Raw genomic sequence first — 19,300 nt, forward strand, 5'->3', positions numbered from 1 at the left:
TTTGGATATAATTTTGCATATTTGATAAAAATGAGCCCGAAAATAAAACATGCTACACCGAAGTACAAGTGATTAGTATGCTGGAACTTGTCATTGACAACATGTTTGTTGAATGTGGAGGTAGAGTTTTGGAGCAGGTTATCGGCATTACTGTGGGGACCAACTGTGCAATTCTCCTGATCGATCTTTTCTTATTTTCATATGAACCGGAGTGTCTTCATCCACTTGAAAAAAGTAAGATGATCATAGAAGCTAGATCCTTTACTCAAACATACAGGTATATGTATATTGATGATGTTTTTTCCATTTACAATCCAAACTTTTCTGATAGGGTTCCATTAATATATCCCCCTGAAGTAGAGATAAGAGAAACCACAGATACAGCTTCCTCTGCCTCATTTCTGGACATTAACCTCAATTTTGACAACAGCGGTCATCTCAGTATTGAATCTTTGACACGATTTCAGTTTTGAAACTATAAATTTTTTTCACCTTAGCAGCAATATTCCAACTTCCCCAGCGTATGTCATTGTATGTAGTATACATTTCTCAACTCAAGAGTTTGTTGACTTTGTAAAACGTCATCTTTCTCTTAGCAAAATAATAGTTTGCAAGGATTTTACAAAGAACGTCTAGTTCTTTTTTTCTCTAAAAGTTCATCTGAAAGTACCAACACCTAACACATAAATATTGAGTGTCTACTTCAGAAATGGTATAAGATGGTCTCGAGTTATAGATTCTCAGTGCGGAAGTTGTGTATGTTTTTATGTATTTTAATGTTTTGCCTTTATTTGTCTTCGTGCTCTTTTTTGTTTTGTTTTGGTAGTCTGACTTTGACGTTACTCGGTATTTATGAATCCCGCTATCAGGTTTTTGACTCTGAGCGTTCCTGTTGAATGTGTGTCCTGAGGTGTGATTTAGACACAAAAGTTTTTAACCGGATTTTTGTGTCAAAAATGTCGGTTATTGATTTGGGGGATGTACGGCGGGCGGGCGGGCGGGCGGACGGGCTGCAACCAAATGTTGTCCGTGCATTTACTCATGAAGCGTTCAACCAAACCTTTTAAAATTTTAATATATTGTTACTGACAACATAACGGAGGTCAAGTTCAATAATGACGATTTTTACTTTTACCGTTCAGGAGTTACGGTTCTTGAAAGTTTAAAAAATGTCGTGTCCGTGCATTTACTCATGCACCAGTCAACCAAACCTTTTAAAATTTTGATATGTTGTTACTGACAACAAAATGGAGGTCAAGTTCAATAATGACGATTTTGACTTTTACCGTTCAGGAGTTACGGGTCTTGAAAGTTTAAAAAATGTTGTGTCCGTGCATTTACTCATGAACCGTTCAACCAAACCTTTTAAAATTTCCTATTAGGAGTTTTGGTCCTTGTAATATTGATTAATGCCAGAACACAAATAAATGTTAAAGAATCCGGTTTACTGTCATTTTGACAGCTCTTGTTAAAGTGTTGTTCCATTTTGTTAACCCTTGTTTTTATATTTACTTAATTTTTACTTGATGAATAAAGTGTATACTTTCTAATGTATGTACTATTACCTACAAAACTTGTTTTCGGCGTCAATCAGTATCAATTAGAATTAGTTAAGTTATGGTTCCAATTGATGTGTTGTGGTTCTCTAAATTTTAAACAATGATATATCACCTTCCGGAGATGTTCATGTTGAATTGTATTTAAATCACCAATAATTACATTTCCAGAGGATATGTAAATATATGAATAGTAGGAACAGTCACATATCAGAGGGCTTTTTGAAGATCTTGTAATGCTTGTTTATAGTTAAATATCTCAGGTGCAATGGTTTTGGTGTAGCTATAGGAGACAATAGGAACAGACTGATTTTGAAAATAAGTCGGAATTTAAAATGTAACTTCTTTGTGTTGAAACTCGTTGGAGAAGTTGCTAGCATCTATTCCTTTGTTCGAAAACTGAATTGGAAGGAATTTCCGATGTTCTTCGTGTAGTGGTTCAGATTTACTTTTGTACGATGGTAATTTTTTCGACCATGATTACACGCGTGGATCTTAAGCTAGTTTAGAATACACCCATTACATTCACACCACAGGTGGACTTGACAAATTCACTACACCTTTGATGTTATGTTTTAACCGTATGACATTGCAGTAACCCTAGTCCAGAAATTCCGTCTACCTGTTCGGAAAGGCGTACTTGGTATATGGCTATCAGTATGGCAGTACTTCTTTTCAATAATTAGTACTTTAAATTTGTGGATAAAAGGAAGGGTCATGGTCCGGTTAATTAAAATTAATATAAAGAATCCTGAATGTTTGAGGATGTTCATCTACATATAATAGCACACATAAGGTAAACTCTATTCTGTAAATTACATTGTTCGTGGAACTGTACAGAGGCTCAAATGATTTTTTTGTTCTAGTGTTTTACTGTTAAATTACTAGTGAATTCTTGAGTGATGATTAATTAGCATGCTGCATGTTTTGCATGTGCTCTTTTCCCCTTCTTTGTTGTCAATTCTACATAATTGGAGCCACTTCACTAGTTGCTTGACTTTTTAACCAAAATCAAAAGACTTTTGGTCGTTTATGTATAAACAATAAGGTTATTGCATTTCCTCAAGGTAAGCTTTATCACTAAAAGTTGAAGATGCTAATGAAACATGCAGATGCATATATCATTTAAAAAATGCTTATTACCATATCATTTGCTAGAGAGATTGGTACCCTCAAATGTCCATTGAAATAAATGCATAATAGTTAATATTTAAAGATATATACGTTATAAATAAGTTAGACAAATATAGACATAAACAATGTGCAATACATTCATTTATTAACATTTTTCAGGATAATATAACATAATGTTAAATCAAAAATGTTTTATTACTTTTATTTTAAGACCTTTCAATGACGTTTGATATTTTTGAGGATAAAATTAAGGGAAGAAGATGTGATACGATTGCCAATAAAACATCTCTCCAGCAAAGACCAAATGACGTAGAAGTTTGCAACTATATGTCACCGTACAGACTTCAAAAATAAGCAATTCATACCGCATAGTAAGCTGTTTAAGGCACCGAAATGACAAATGTAAAACAATTCAAACGAGAAAACTAATGCTTAAATACGAATAAGTTCACATCCAACATCCAAATGATTTAGTGTAGAGACTTCATTCACAGTCAGTGAAAAACATGATATTGTGCAATTTTCAAACATAGGTATTGACAGATTGTTTGACATATATGTATAACAACAAAATTTAGTTTAGTTTTAATCTACTGATAACAAAATCAATATATCAGAGGTCAATGAAGAAAATAGTACTCCTTTAACTTGAAACTGTGAATCGTCGAAGTTTAGATATGTTCCCTATGGCCATGTTATTACGGGGGACCTCAAAATCGTCCAGAACAAAGAGTTTAAAAACTTTTTAAAAAAATGACCAAAATATCGTCTTCCATCTAAATATCTAAATTAAATTGGAAACAGTGTCGTCAGGTAACCAAAGATGCTCTTTCCTCGTTTTGTAAAAATTGGTGTAAACGGGAAAAATCTGATAAAAAATCTCATGACTCTTATTTAAAGGTATGAATGTTGTAGATAATAGAATATCGCATTTTGAAAATAATTCAGAAATAAATAAAAGGGTACATAACACGCCTCATTTTTACGAAAATGTTGTTCACTGTGCACGGAAATTTAAAACGATCCTGGTAAACTGATCGATCCTTTAAATAAACTTATTCTAAAAGGTTATCAATTCAACACTATAATTAGGTCATTGAATATAGTTTTTATTGGTATGCATATTGACTTTTTTATCAGTAAATTAAAAGCAAACTAAATAGTATTGATATATACATATACACATGCATGGATCTACAATCTATCGATACCTGTATCTTGCCATTGCACAAGGTCATTTTTCCCCTGATTGTTTATGACGTCTCTACACTAAATCCATTGGATGTTGGATGTGTACGGATTGATAATTTAGTCTTAGATGCATGATTAATTTGTTTAATTAGTTGTTAGTGGCTTTGAACTAGCTGTCAGTAACTGCTAGTACTCTAAGATCTGTACTTAGTTTCTTTTTTTATTGGGATATACAAATACCCGGCCACGTTCACTATGTGTAGTATTTCTGTTGTATTCATCTGATGATTTACGCCTTTTTCAACTGATTTTTGTAGTTCGTTCTTATTTTGTACTGTTACACCACTGTACCAGGTTAGGAGAGGGTTTGGATCCCGCTAACATGTTTAACCCCGCCACATTCTGTATGTATGTTCCTGTCCCACGTCAGGAGCCTGTAATTCAATGGTTGTCGTTTGTTGATGTGCTACATATTTGTTTTTCATTCATGTTTTTGTAGATAAATAATGCCGTTAGTTTACTCGTTTGAATTTTTTTACATTTGTCATTTCGGGTCCTTTTATATCTGACTATGCGGTATGGGCTTTGCTCCTTATTGAAGGCCGTACGGTAACTTACAGTTGTTAATTTCTTTGTCATTTGTTCTCTTGTTGAGAGTTGTCTTATTGGCAATCATGCCACATCTTCTTTTTTAAGTTAATGGGCTCGGTAAACAACATCACCGTACCAATTGGGATGTTATCTTGTTTTTGATAAGTTTTCCACAGGAACAAGCAAATTCCAAACCAAATATGTGTAACTTTGAAATAATTCAGTAAAGGTTTACACTAAGTTGCTGTAACGAAATCCCTGACTTAAGAATTTACCAAAAATACATAGATTACATTTAGAAAAATCCAAAACGCCACTATAGACTAGGGCACATCGAAGGAGTTGGAATATACAACAGCGTAAGATGGTGCCAAAGAAACATCACCGAAAAATTAACAATAGAAAACGGAAATCATCCCTCTTGTAGTAATTTCCCGGTTAAATAAAGGCAACAGTAGTATACCGCTGTTCAAAACTCATAAATCCATGGACAAAAAACAAAATCGGGGTAGCAACTAAAACTGAGGGAAACGCATTAAATATAAGAACACGTCTTATGGTAATGCGAATTCACACTCAGCAAAACAGTCACAATCGGGAATAAGTCACGTTTGGTAACTAAAGATTAGACGACGTAATGACAAACCACAATCTACTATGCAGTAAAAATGTCCTTAACTAGTTTGGTGAAAGACACCTCGTATGGATCCACCAATTAGTGATGGTGTCCATGAAATTTACGGAGTGTCAATTTTAATCTGTCTTCCTCATAACCTTGTTGGAGCACTTTCTTCGTAAGGGACACACTCCTGTATATAAAGTCCGTATAGTGTGAACAAGCACGAGAATAACGTATCAATTGTGATATGTTAACACCATACAAAGGGGCAGATGGTATGTTACTGCTGAAAAATTGATAATTGGGAAGTTGAAATCGTCCCGTTTATCATAGATTTTCGTGTGAAGTCGTCAATCTGCGTCAATATTGAGGAAAAGATCAAGGTATAAAGCAGTCCTTCTAGTATCGGTAGTAAAAACTAAAAATATCTCTAAGTCTAGAAAAGAACATATATTGCTGTTTATATTTAATTTAATTAAATTTAATATAAAAATAAGAAGATGTGATATGATTGCAAATGAGACATCTCTCCACCAGAGACCAAATCACATAGAAGTTTACAACCATAGGTCACCGTACGGCATTCAACGATGAGCAAAACTCATTAACGCGTAGGATGCTATAAAAGGCTTCGAATTTGACAAAATTGTACAAACGAGACTAACGGCCTGATTTTTTTTACAAAAACAATTAACGAAAAACTAATATGATATACAACAACAAACGACAACAACTGAATTAAAGGCTCCTGATTTGGGACAGGCACATACATAATGGTTCATTTTGGCTAATCTCGGCAGTATATTTAGAGCATTCCTTACAATTTAACGAACAAGTATACCGGTAAGTTTTGTTGAATTTACCCAATAAATGGAATTAAGACCGGTCTTTAGTGAGTTTGGCCATACATGGTGATTCATAACAGTACAGGACCAAGTTTGCTATAAAAGGGACGCAATTGATGCCCATGGGAATACCTAAAACCTGTCGATAAACTTTATGGCTGAAACGTATATAAATATTGTCAAGGAGAAAATTTACAGCTTTATTCATTTTATTAAACATCTGTTAAGTATATCGAGCATATTTAACGTTCACAATAAAGAAGAAGGCTTTATATGGGTTGCAGCAAATAAATGTGCAATCATATTTTTTTAAACGACAGTTCAATTGAATAGGAAAACTTTTGTTTGGAAAGATTGTAGTGCCATGAGTTGAAAAGTCAAGACTGTCAACCCAATTTAAAGGAACATCAAAAGCAATATATGTTTGTGTTCATTGATTTTAACAGTAAAAGAACCGTCGGTATACTTTTATCCAACTTAGTCAATAAGATGTCGTCAATGTGATCTAAGTTGAAAAAATAATTTTTACTTTACTTTTTTTTATCATACTATTGGTTACATTCTTATCAATCAAAAAATATTGGGGACAATAAATAATTTTAGGTTAAACTTTTAGGAAATTGTTGAGTTCAAGATGCTTTAAAGTCGACATGTATATAATTGGGAGTTTTATTTTTTAAAATTATGAATATATATATGAATATATATATGATATATATAAAAGGAACATGCATTGTAAGCTGTCAAATTCATGTTCTCTGATTTGACTCAAATTCTCAATATTCTATTTATAACATACTAAAACGTATATCCAAATTAGATAAGTCTGAAATAATCAATCAACAATGCATGGACTCGATATTATATATCATTATTTCGAGTTTTTTAGTCTAGACAGAATTTAATTAACCCTCGAGATGACCTTCGAAGACTACAGACGGTCACATATCTAATATAAACAGAAACAGAAATATGAATAGACAACGTGCAATTGGACTTTTCTAAGTCTGTTTGCTTTCATGTTATAGGTTTTAAAAAAAGTTAATCACCGTTTTTTACCTGTATAAGAATGATTTTCTATGCATCGAATCAGTCAACGAAATGGTTCACCTTCGTTTCACTTTCAATGTTGACATTCTTTTCCTTTTTTAAATGGCTGAACACGCATTATACATGCGTAACCATTATCTTGCTAAGGGTTGAAATTGAAGGTCACATGAATATGGATTCAATCAGATCGAATTATGCACTTGCAAGTGAATAATTAATTAACGATGTTTCTTATCTGATTATGACAAAGTTGAGCTAAACTGGCAACTAAAAGCGAATCATCATTAAATTATTTCACTTTCATTTATGATTGAACAAAATAAATCATATTTTTATTTTTTTCATATCTCATAGGGGAGGGACGAAAGATACCAAAGGCCGGGACAATCAAACTCATAAATCTAAAACAAACTGACAACGCCATGGCTAAAAATGAAAAAGACAAACAAAAAACAGCACACATAACACAACATAGAAAACTAAAGAATAAACAACACGAACCCCCTAAAAAACTAGGGGTGATCTCAGGTGCTCCGGAAGGGTAAGCAGATCCTGCTCCACATGTGGCACCCGTCGTGTTGCTTATGTGATAACAAATCCGGTAAATAGTCTAATTCGGTATGTCACATTCATTGAAGGGAAGGGGATTGTAGTTACGACGTAAGGAACATATCCGATATCATTTATGAAACTGTTATTCCATAACGGTCAACCAACTCGTGATGGCGTCCGTAAAATTTACGAAGGGATGATTTCAACTTCACCATTTGGAACTCTTGGTTTAATAGCTTCCTTGTGAGCAGCAACTCTAGGCCTCTATCAAGAAAATCATGATAGGAAATGCAAGCACGGGAATATCGTATCAATTGGGAGATATGTACCCCGTATGCATGTGCTGCTGGAATGTTGCTACTAAGAAATGGAAAGTTCACAATTGGAAAGCTGAAATCATCTTTTTTGTCGTAAAGTTTTGTTTTCAACCGACCCTCATTGTCAATTTCTAGATATAAGTCAAGATATGAGGCCGACTTAACTGTAACTGTGATATCCTTTATCTCTAGCTCGATGGGATAGATGCGTTCCACATAGTCACCAAATTTTGAACTATTTAGTGAAGGAACATCATCTATCATTTTTCTATATAGCGGAAAGAAGAGTTAAAGGATATTGCTAACTTCTTATCTTTCTTCCTAAGAAGTTCCTGCATGAAGTCAGCTTCATAATAATAAAAAAACAAGTCCTCAAGTAGTGTGGCATAGTTTGTTCCCATTGGAATGCCGACAGTCTGTTGAAAAACATGTCCTCCGAACGTAACAAATATGTTGTCATTCAAGAAATCAAGCATCTTGATAATATCAGTTTCAGAGAATTTTTTGCTTGAATCAGAGTGGTTCTTTACAAAGTAGGATTTGTCACTCCCTAAGTCAATAGCAAATGCCCCTTTACGAAATATATTTTAATTTCATAATATTTTTGTTTCTTCCAGCTATGTTAAAAGATGTTAAACATAGCCACCTTCTGTATATATTGTTAACTATGAAAGTTAGACTCTCGTGAAATGGAGGAAAAAATATATGAAATAAATTTCTTTGTAAATAATTAAAATGCACTAATGGCAAATAAGTAAAAAAAAGAACCCACTAACTACGAACTTTTTTCCACCTTTGCGACTGCACAATTTATGAATAAATATTAAAAACAAAATGAATTCATTTGATGTGTTTGAGCTTTTGATTTTGTCATTTAATAAGGACTTTCCGTTTGAATTTTCCTTGGAGTTCGGTGTTTTTGTTTTTTTGACTTTTTAATACAAATACATTTATACTGAAATCCTGTATATTCGAAGGGATTATTTCAATTTTTTTTGCATTCATACTGGACTATTCTCTATTCTCTTGTTTTTGGAATATAGTTCTCAACCGTACTGTAAGTGAACGTGTATTTTTACTATTTGCTCTAGATGATTGATTTTGCAGATGGTTTCATATTTACTTTACAAATTCATATAGCAACTTACAACATAAAGTATATTCACGCCTCTATAGTATAGAGTACCTTTGTGTACACCTCCAGGCGAACGGTTCATCGCAGTTGGACTTTGAACTCTTCGTATTATATTGTGTCACTGAAGTATTGAAAATGAGTTGATCTTCCGCCCGAGGACCAATCTGTAATAGTTATCCCATGAGGACGAGGTGTGTCTGTGTAAGATCACCCCGATGGCCGGAGTCACGACAAGTTCGAATGGGATAACTTTTTTACTTCCCAGCTGTTCTAGATTAGATAAACAATATTTTAAGCTTCGTAATATTAGTTTAGAACGCCGCACAATCATAATAATATACTTTATATATTACTATATAGTATATACCCTTTATGATCCCAAAACACAATGTTTAAATATGTCAAATTAACGAAGAGTTTGTATCCAGTCGTCCTGGTGGGGGTATAACGTGTGGGTCTATTTGCGAAAGGTCTTGAGTACGATGTATAGGTTAGACAATACTTGGTCATGTTTTATGAAGATTTAAAGCCCAAGGCGTAGTCGAGGGTTTTAAATGTTCATAAAAACTGACCAATAATTGTCTGATCAATTTAGAACATATTCACACCTTCGAGTGACCTGACAAAATTATCCTTTTCTTGATTTTAAAAAGTACACAATGTTATATAAATCAGCTTTTTAAAAATTGTATATTTTTTGATAATTATAAAAATCACCCTATAAATATTTGAATTACGACCATTCAACATCAGATGCTTACTTTTCAATGATGTATTGTGCTTTTTTTGAATAATAAATTCTTTGATTTATGTATCAGCAGTCTGTCACTCTTTTCTTGAAAGAAAAAATATATTTGACACAAATGTCTTGTATAAAAATTGAATATAAGATTGTTTTACCTTCACCTTTGCACCCATTGAATTTTTTGTGTGTTCTGTATATGTACCATTATAACATTTGCAATATTCAAAATGTTTATATAATCCTATTCTCTGTCATCTCTAATCAGTAGGCTGTTTTCCTAAGGAAAATGTCTCAGGGGATTGTACACTTCAATAGTGTAATTATTTAGAGTTCACGTTCTCAATTAATCTACAATTAAAAATGATTCATTTAAAGCATTTTATAGTGTATGGAAAGCCATGTACTATGAAAATATGCAGGAAAATATTTACTTTTCATTGGACGAGAAGGGCTGAGTATGTTCTAATCCCAGGATAGACACTGAATGTTTTTCTACACAAGTTTTGACAGTTAGTCGTTTCCGTAGAAATATTTTTAAGTTTTATTGTGGATCTGGCATTCCCGCCAAAATGTTACAGAACAAAGAAAAGCATGCAGAACAAAGAAACTCAAGCTATGGTGATCCGACTTAGATCACCCCTGGTAGAATAAAGGAGCTGGGATGTAAAAACTTTCATCAATCGAGAAATTGTTAAGGAAAGACACCTTAGTAAAACTCACCTGTTATCTATGGCAGAGCTTAGAGCTTTCAATAAACATAATTATAAATACATTATGATAAATAAAATTATCTGACTCATTAGTTAACCTTTGACTCACACACTAGCAGCAAGACATGTGTGATCAAACATTGAAAGTACAATAGTTGACTCGATTGACCTAGACGATAGCCTGACAGTTCTTAAAGAAGCCGTAAAAGCTTCACAAAATATCAGAGTCAATGCGTTGGTAAGTCAGATGATTGTTTCACTGACTCGTCAAGGCCGAAAAATACAGAAAAGCAACAAAGACTGCAAAGATAACGAAGCAGTAGGTTGCATTTGCAACTCAACAGCAGATGGCGACATGATTCGTTGCGACTGGTCACTTGACTGGTTCCATGAGAAATGCAGGGGAATTAAAAAGAATGAGAAGATAGGTTTCTGGGTTTGAACAGTTTGTAGGGACATCTCGTTTGCGATAAGACGCCTCGAATATTCAATTAACTCTATTGTATTAAACAATATGGATTTGGTACATTATGTAGAGTCTAAGATTACGCACACAAATAAACGGGAATAATCGTCTTCGTGTCTTATTAAATAAGTCGGAGGCTAAGGCCACTTTTCCCGAATTAGCAAACACATCCAAGAACGCAAACCGGCGTTGAAAGGAAAATGGAAAACATAACATCGCTATATCAGCACAGGAAGACGACGATTTTGGAATCGGTTTACTCCGTAAATCTGTCTCAGAATATATGACTGACTCCGAATATGTTTCTCAAGTAAAATTATTCTTCAAAGATCAGCAACTCCGAGCTGAAAAACCAAAATCCGTCAATGCTAGAGTAACAAATAAACCAGCTGGTAACTTGCTGATAGGTAATTATTTATACGTGATATGAATAAGAGCAGTTTCATTTTAGATATAGAACCTATATGTGTTCGTGGAGGTAAAATTAACAGTTTCACAGACACTACCACAAAATACAAAGTCTATCTGTGAAAATGTAGTCATTGTCCAGACTTAAATGATTACACGGGAAACATTGTGAAAGGCACTGAATGTGGAAAACAAATTGATTATAACGCAAACTGTTTTAATTTGTAGACCATGATTTCAGTTTTAGGTTACTAAGTGCTGCTATAGACATGTATTTGTACAACAGAGTTTATGTTCACTTGAACATGAAGGGAGTAGCCAAGCTTACCAAGAATTTGGACATAACCAGTAACTTAAAGGAGAAACCAAACAAATAGGAGGATATGGAGAGACACCACGTGTATCAGAAATCCAGAAAACAATACCACTCTAGATCTGGATATGATAATTTCGCTTTTTCTGGAAGCAAGCTGGCGAAACTCGTAGTCGCGTGCATCCCCAACTTGGGGACAGCAAACCATTAAGGTCTTAAAAATTTTAATATGTTCAACAACGGTACTTTATGTTGGTACTTTAGTTAGCGGAATCATACTTCCGTTGTATGTCGTCATGAGGCCTCTGTCACGAGTTTAATAGGAAAAGCCAAAAGGCTAAGTCCTATAATTTGTTTTAGGTTTTCGGCCAAGTGAGCACGGTAAATGGCGAAAGCTCTTGTGAATGAAATGTCAGTAAGAAAGAAAAGCGTAAACATAAACGTGGACAAAATGTTCAAAATATACTTTTTAAACATCCGCTGTACCACCAGCAAAATACACGAATTTAACAATCATCTCTCAAATCATGACATAAGCATATTTGGAATGGTCGAAACCTTTTTAAAAACAAGTGATAGACCCGCAAACCTTGATCATGCTTATACATTGATCGGTTAAGGCAGGTTATCAGGTAAAGATAAAGGGCGTATAGGTCTTTGTATAAAATCCTTGACGATAACCTTCTTCATAGTAAAAATGTAAACATGAACGTGTGTAGGTTCTTTCTAAAATAGGCAATACCAAAATAGCTATTGGAATTGCATATTTTCCAAATAATGGAATCGATCGGCAAACAAGCGATATGCTTATGTATAAACTACTTGAAAACTGCTCAAAGTTAATCCACTCTGGTTGTGAAATTTAACTAATGGGTGACTTTAACGGAAAATGCATTGAAAATAGTAACGTTACAAACTTTAATATCATGTGTGAATTAGCATCCTATAATGGGAAAAGGTTGTCTCATTTGCGATCATATCACATCTTCTTTTTTATATATTCGTCAGTTTATGGTTGTGAATGACTTACTTGCTGTCAATTGCCTTCCCCATTTGTGCAGGTTTTTATACACTTATTTTAAATAACCAAATGTCCGCAATCGATAACATTCTTCTTTCTGAAGCCCTTTGCTGCAACGTTACACGTGTTCAAATAGATGAAAATGGATTTTTGATCTACATAGTGATTTGGACGTAGAACGAAACAGAATTTAACACAAACACGCGGAAAAAAATCATAAAGAACCGGTTTTTATTTGAAAAAAAACGAAAATACTGATTGGAATATTTTTCAAACAACATTAACCCTTTCCCTTTCATGCATTTTAGACCTTTACTTATCGAAAATACATTATCGAAGTTTAAATGAACACAGAATTCGCATCAATGGTCATACACATGCCATGTTGGGCTCAAATGAAAGATAATTGGTAAAATATTTCAAAAAATTAAGTTTGAGGATTATTTTTTATTTTTTGGTCACGTGGTATATTTCCAAAAGTCACGTGACTGTTTTAGAAAAAGTGAAAAAAATACGAAATCCTTGGGCAAAAAGTCGTGCAGAGACATATTGGTGGGCTAATAGGATCAGGTTTTGATGGAAACACAATGCCTCGAGTCTGTTGAAGCCATATAAGTTATCATAGTGTTATAAATCAGACGCATAACGTGCTATAGGCCTTGAAATCTCGATGTCCGTAACATTCAAAATAATTGATTTTAGACGCTCTTTTTGTCCGATTTCAAACTTAGAACCTAGTTATTTGTCTAATTCGTTTTCAATCTATCAGTAACCTAAACTTTGATTTTACAAGGGAAAATCCATTGAATTACCAATGCTAGCTTGATCTGGGACACCCTTGACCGAGCCTGATGGAGCAAAGGGGGTAAAAAGGAGGGGGAGGCAATTTTGCACACACACATTCTTTTGAAAAAATTTCGTAGGTTTCCTTTTTGAAATTGAAAGTAAAATTAAATTAAGTTACATTTAATATAGGAAATTATTTTTCCAACTCCGGCAGTGAGATTCGAACTCTCAATCTTAGCGCCTTGGGATAGATCAGCGTACCCCTGCGCCACTGGCATTGTAGTGAATTTATCGAAATTTAAGTACTTAAGTCTACTACTACGGAAGAAATTAAAAAAAAATAATAATATCAAGGTTCTCACCCAGTTTGTTTATTTTTTGGAATTATGTGTTCTGATTTTTGTTGCCAAATGCATGATTTTTACGCAAGTCTAGGAGGAATCCACTCTTTAAACTGTCATTTTTTCATTGAAATATACATGTTCCTTTATTCAAACAAAAGTGTTTTGAACTTTAGTATACCGCAACACTTACGAAACCATGTTTTATTACATCTATTTCAACATTGCAAAAAAAAATTCAGAATATTTTAGCGGTTTTTGTCTCTTTTCTCATAATATCTTTTAGAAATGACTTCAGATTTTTAGCGTAATTCAAGTTTGTGATTGCGCTGCTACACTAAAAATTACATTTGCAACTAGTGTACAAGTTAGAACTATTAGTTTAATACTATTCATCAAAAAACTCACTGCACAGTTATTGAAAAAAGACATAAATCCTCTTAAAAGAGCAGTTTTCTTTGCATTTCTTTTTGAGAATATCCCTCAAAATTCGAAGAAAAATAAATGGTTTTTACAGAAAAATTACACATCAGTAAGGGGCGACTTGTTTATTAACTAATAATGGTAGAGGTTTGCTGCACATTAAATCGCATTGCTGGTTATCTGAGGATTAATTTGAGCCCTTAACCACATTTGTACGTCAGCAAATGGCGATTAAACAAGTCTAAATGTCCCCAAAAAATCTTGAAATTGGTTTCACCGGTAAGCTGTACTGGTTTGAAAGGGAGAGGGTTAAAAGATAAATTTAAGGCAAAAGAGCACACTATGAAAATGTCTGGTGATATCAATACAGTTTGGAGTCACTGTAAAAGTCCATACTTGATGATGCTGAATTTTCTATCTGAAAAAAAAGTTATCGTATGTTTTGGGACAAAAAAAAACTGACATTTTGATTAAAAACAGAAGACAAAGTAAACGCTTGGAAAGAGTTCATGACAAAACCCTCGACTGTAATAGTGAGACTGGTAAGATTTTATTTGACACTTATCGTTTGCAAAAAGCTAAGGTCCAAGAAGCTATCAAACGAAAAGCAAACGCTCTGAAATTGAAACAATTTCCTGATAAATGTGTGAACTCTTACATTCAGGTTAGAGGATTCTGGGATATTTTAAAAGGGAATATAAAGGAGTAGGTCCGGTAAGGACCGATTTTGGCCTCAAATTTCAGTTTCATCTGACGAAAGATTTTGACCACTTTTTAAACACTTAAGTGCCTATTTCATATGATGCAGTTAATTTATGTGAAAGATTTTAACTTATTTAGTCATTAAAAACGATCCGATCCAGGCTCAAATATGAGAAATCTACCAAATATGCGAAAAAATATCACTTTTACAATGGGTTTTGTCAAAAACGAAAGTGGCCGCATCCGTGTTCATCCTCAATCTTTATATATGTTATGTATTATCATCAAATACAACTTCCATTTCAATATTTTGGATGAACACGAATGCGGCCACTTTCGTTTTACACGGAAACCGTCCAAAATTTAACTACAATGCTGGAATTGTGAAGATATCAGTAATTTAGTATGAATTAATGGTGCTAGTTCTCAATATATGTGCATTGTATTGTCTAAAAGAGCCCATCTTTATGTAACAGAACTTTTCTACTATCCAATAAATGACTAAAAGTTTCCATTTTAACAATTTTGTAAAACTGCTATATTTTGGGGCCAAAAAGGGGTCTTACTGGACCTACTCCTTTTAATAGTATTGCTCCTCAACAGACTATGCACCCCAAAAGGCCCCTCTAATGGTCATTGCGGTTAATCGACAAGTTTTAGTCATAAACACAAGATGAAGAATAGCAAAGTTCCAGTGGAAAATAAAAAAGACAACGTAGAGTATTTTAATTTTTATATATTTATGTTTTGGTATTCAGATCGTCCAAACATTGAATCGAACTAAGGAATTTTTGTTAAAAATAGTTATACTGGCGTGACACATCAGCATATAGCACCGACGTACGCTGGGCGTGGTCAAAAACCATGTACGCTGCCAATTAATACGCTAGTATTTTGGATGCATTCAACTTGTCAATCACATCTGTATCGTGTGCATAACGAGCTTTGAACGTGTTTAGGGCGTACGAGACTCGTTTATTCGGCGTTCAAGTAACGTATGTTGGCGTATGTCTGACGTTTGTCTAACGAGATGAAGTGCACGCTACGAAGGAAAAACGTCCCTTGAACGTGTTTAAGACGCGTCCCTGTCGTACTTTGGACGATCATCCGTGCTTTCGGCGTGTCCGGGTTATGTAAATATTGGGTGTTTAGGAAGCACTTCACAGATAGGTGTGAAGTTTCGCCTTTTCGCCCCTGTCGATTTTTCAAATATGAGAGATAGTATACAATAAAATCGATTTTTTAATAGCTGAGGATTAATATAGCATTCATAGTGCAGTTATAGAAACATCAATATTGTGTTATTTATGTATTATACGCTGTTTTCTGTATGACAGTCCGTATTTTTAAATCCATACAAGACATCGGTCCAGCAATTACTGTAAAGTTTCTTTCCGTTTTTTTTGTCGTACGAACTTTGTGATTAAATTGTACGAAAAAATGAGGCGAAAGACATATAATTTTTGTTTGATCATTTGGTAGATCAATGTTTACAGTTTCAGAAAAGGTTTCTCAAGGGTATTGAACTTCTAGTTTAAATCAATTTTTGGGGGAAATATGTAACATTGTCATGCCCCTTTTTGCAATATTTTATGGTAAATAAATGCAGAATGATGCCATGGATACACAAAAAAGAATTATTTTTCCCATTTTTACTTTTGAAAATCTATGAAAATAAACACTCATCATAGATACCAGGACTAAATTTAGTATACACCAGACGCGCGTTTCGTCTACAAAAGACTCATCAGTGACGCTCGAATCCAAAAAAATTAAAAAGGCCAAATAAAGTACGAAGTTGAAGAGCATTTAGGACCAAAAATCCTAAAAGTTTTGCCAAATACAGATATGGTAATCTATGCCTGAGATAGAAAAGCCTTATAGTGCCTAACAAGATTTTGTGAGGTAGACGAAATTGACTTTAAAACGATCGTATTGACTTTTGATGTGCAGAAATAGGCAGATCGGACATATTTTGACTTTAGTTACTTACTTCTTAAGTTTGGGATTAATTGTAATCAACATATTCCAATGAGACTGAAAAATGCGTTTTTTTATTATATGATAAATAATAATTTTACCTGCCGTAGTCGTGCGTAAAATATATTTCGGTATTTTTCTTACGAAAATGACTTGTTTAATGGAACAAAACGTATTATTTGTAAACTTTCTCTTTACTCTTCACAATAGGCTTTTAAAAAATAACCTTTCCAACTGTATATTCCGAAAATTTTGTGAAAATCGAATAAGTGGCAATTCTTACCTTTCATACCTTAACTTTCATTGATAAAATATAATATTGACTCGTCCAGTGTCCAGTTTGAAGGTCATTTTAGTTACCGGTCACATTCATGCACGTTCTAATTAATCAATAGTCATGTATGAAAAGCATAAACAAGTTTGAAGGTAAACTAATAACAACTTAATCCAATCAAATTGCCTACGATTCAATAACAATGACCAGTCCACATCATAAAAATGTATAGGGGTAAACTGGGTAGGGAGAAAATGTCAGATATATTAAGTTCATTATTTTGCAATAACGAGTAAAAATTTGTTAACCAATAGATTTGTTATAATTTCATAATCATGTCGTTATGTATTGGTATAGTTTTTGGATCTTTCATTAGCGTATTTAAGGCTGTAGAAAGTTTGGCCTTCAAAAGTCAACATAATCATTGACTTTATAAAGAAAATTCGCCTTTTTAAAACATTGAATGTTTCACAAATAATACGCGACAACAAAGCAAAATCATTTCTTAAAACACTGCAAAAAAAATAATTCTGATTGATGAAGTTGTATTGTCATAAATTGCACTGGAGTGAACAGTGGTACATCAAACGTCGAATTCCCTCACACAATGTTATCACACACTATAGTATTTCAAAAAATTCTAAAAATTTGAAACAGTAAATTTATAAATATAACCATATCAATGACAATTCATGTCAGCACAAAAAGAAGATATTGATTACATACATGTGCATTTGTATGACACAAACAGTTGGGTTAATGTGTTCGAAAACTAGGAAAAGAAGATGACAAAACATTCGGTGGTTCAATTTTAATTTTATTTTGTAACTGGAGTGCTACATTGTTGTACCTTGTAGGTGCATGCTTGACAAACGCTAAAGCTAGATGAAAATCGTCATGCTGCATACAAATTTCCTGGAGTGATAGCGTTCATCAAGCGTATACCTTTGCATTTCGACGTACTTCAAACTTATGCACGTGTGTCTAACGATTGGTTAGCGTTCTTTTTGCATGCACCTAACGTATACGGACTAAGTCAATTTTCTATGTACGTTGGAGCACGTCGGTCCGTACGCCAATGTGTGACGCCGGCATTAGGGAAACCCACTAGTTTATCCTTCGAAACTAAACGAAAAAATAAAGTTAAAATTTCAAAGAATGTTTTGAAAAATTGTTAGATAACACCAAAAGGACAAATTCAGAAATACGAGACATAGTGTCACAGTTAAAAAAAAAAATTTTTTTTTATTTCAATGGAGGTCGGTCATACGTTGACGTATATGCATCTGGAGATATACCAACAAAATAGTATGTGATCCCGAGCTTAAGACTATTATACGTTGTGCTTCAAATTTTATTATCCAATTTGAACCTGTTCAAAACAGTCAAACACAAACTTTCTAAAATTTGCGATGATGGCGTTTTGCCAAAAAAGAGGGTCTATCAACGACTTCTGCGTGCTCTTGAAAAGGAGAGAATGTGGGACAGTGACATAAATATCGTACAAAATCTTTTTTTTTTATAAAACACGTAAAAATATGTCAAGATCTTATCTGGTCTAGTGTGTACAATAAACATAAAAAATTCAAAAGTACTACTTATATACATGTAAGGAACTATATGAATATTGTACATTTGCTATTTTATCATACATAAGTAATAGATACATAAATTGTCTTCAAATGTAATATTATTTAAGTATAATAAAATTAAAGCTCAGAATCACGTTCTGTTTCTATTTTTTTTGTATGTCTGCAGATGCGTATACGTCAACGTATATGATTCGGTTGATATGCCTTTAAATGACCGACTTCTATTATTCACTTTTCAACATGAAAACTGAAATATAATCTGTTTTATTATTCATTATTCATCACTTGACGTTGCATAGTGAATTATGAACTATTTCATTATTTATTATTGAATTTTGAATAATGAAAAATGAATAATGGATGTATTTCAGCGCGGTCACTGGACTTTCGAAACATTTTGATCTCAAGCTTACCTGGTAAAGGCTGTCCAAAAATACGTCTCGCATGCATTGTACCGGTGTTACGAGTTTATATTACCACTGGGTTTACATTTCAGCACCTTCGTTCTACAAGGGGTGATCTGAGCCGAATCTCCCCTACCAGCTAACT

This window comes from Mytilus galloprovincialis, chromosome 1 (assembly GCF_965363235.1).
Source record: "Mytilus galloprovincialis chromosome 1, xbMytGall1.hap1.1, whole genome shotgun sequence".
Lineage (NCBI taxonomy): Eukaryota > Metazoa > Mollusca > Bivalvia > Mytilida > Mytilidae > Mytilus > Mytilus galloprovincialis.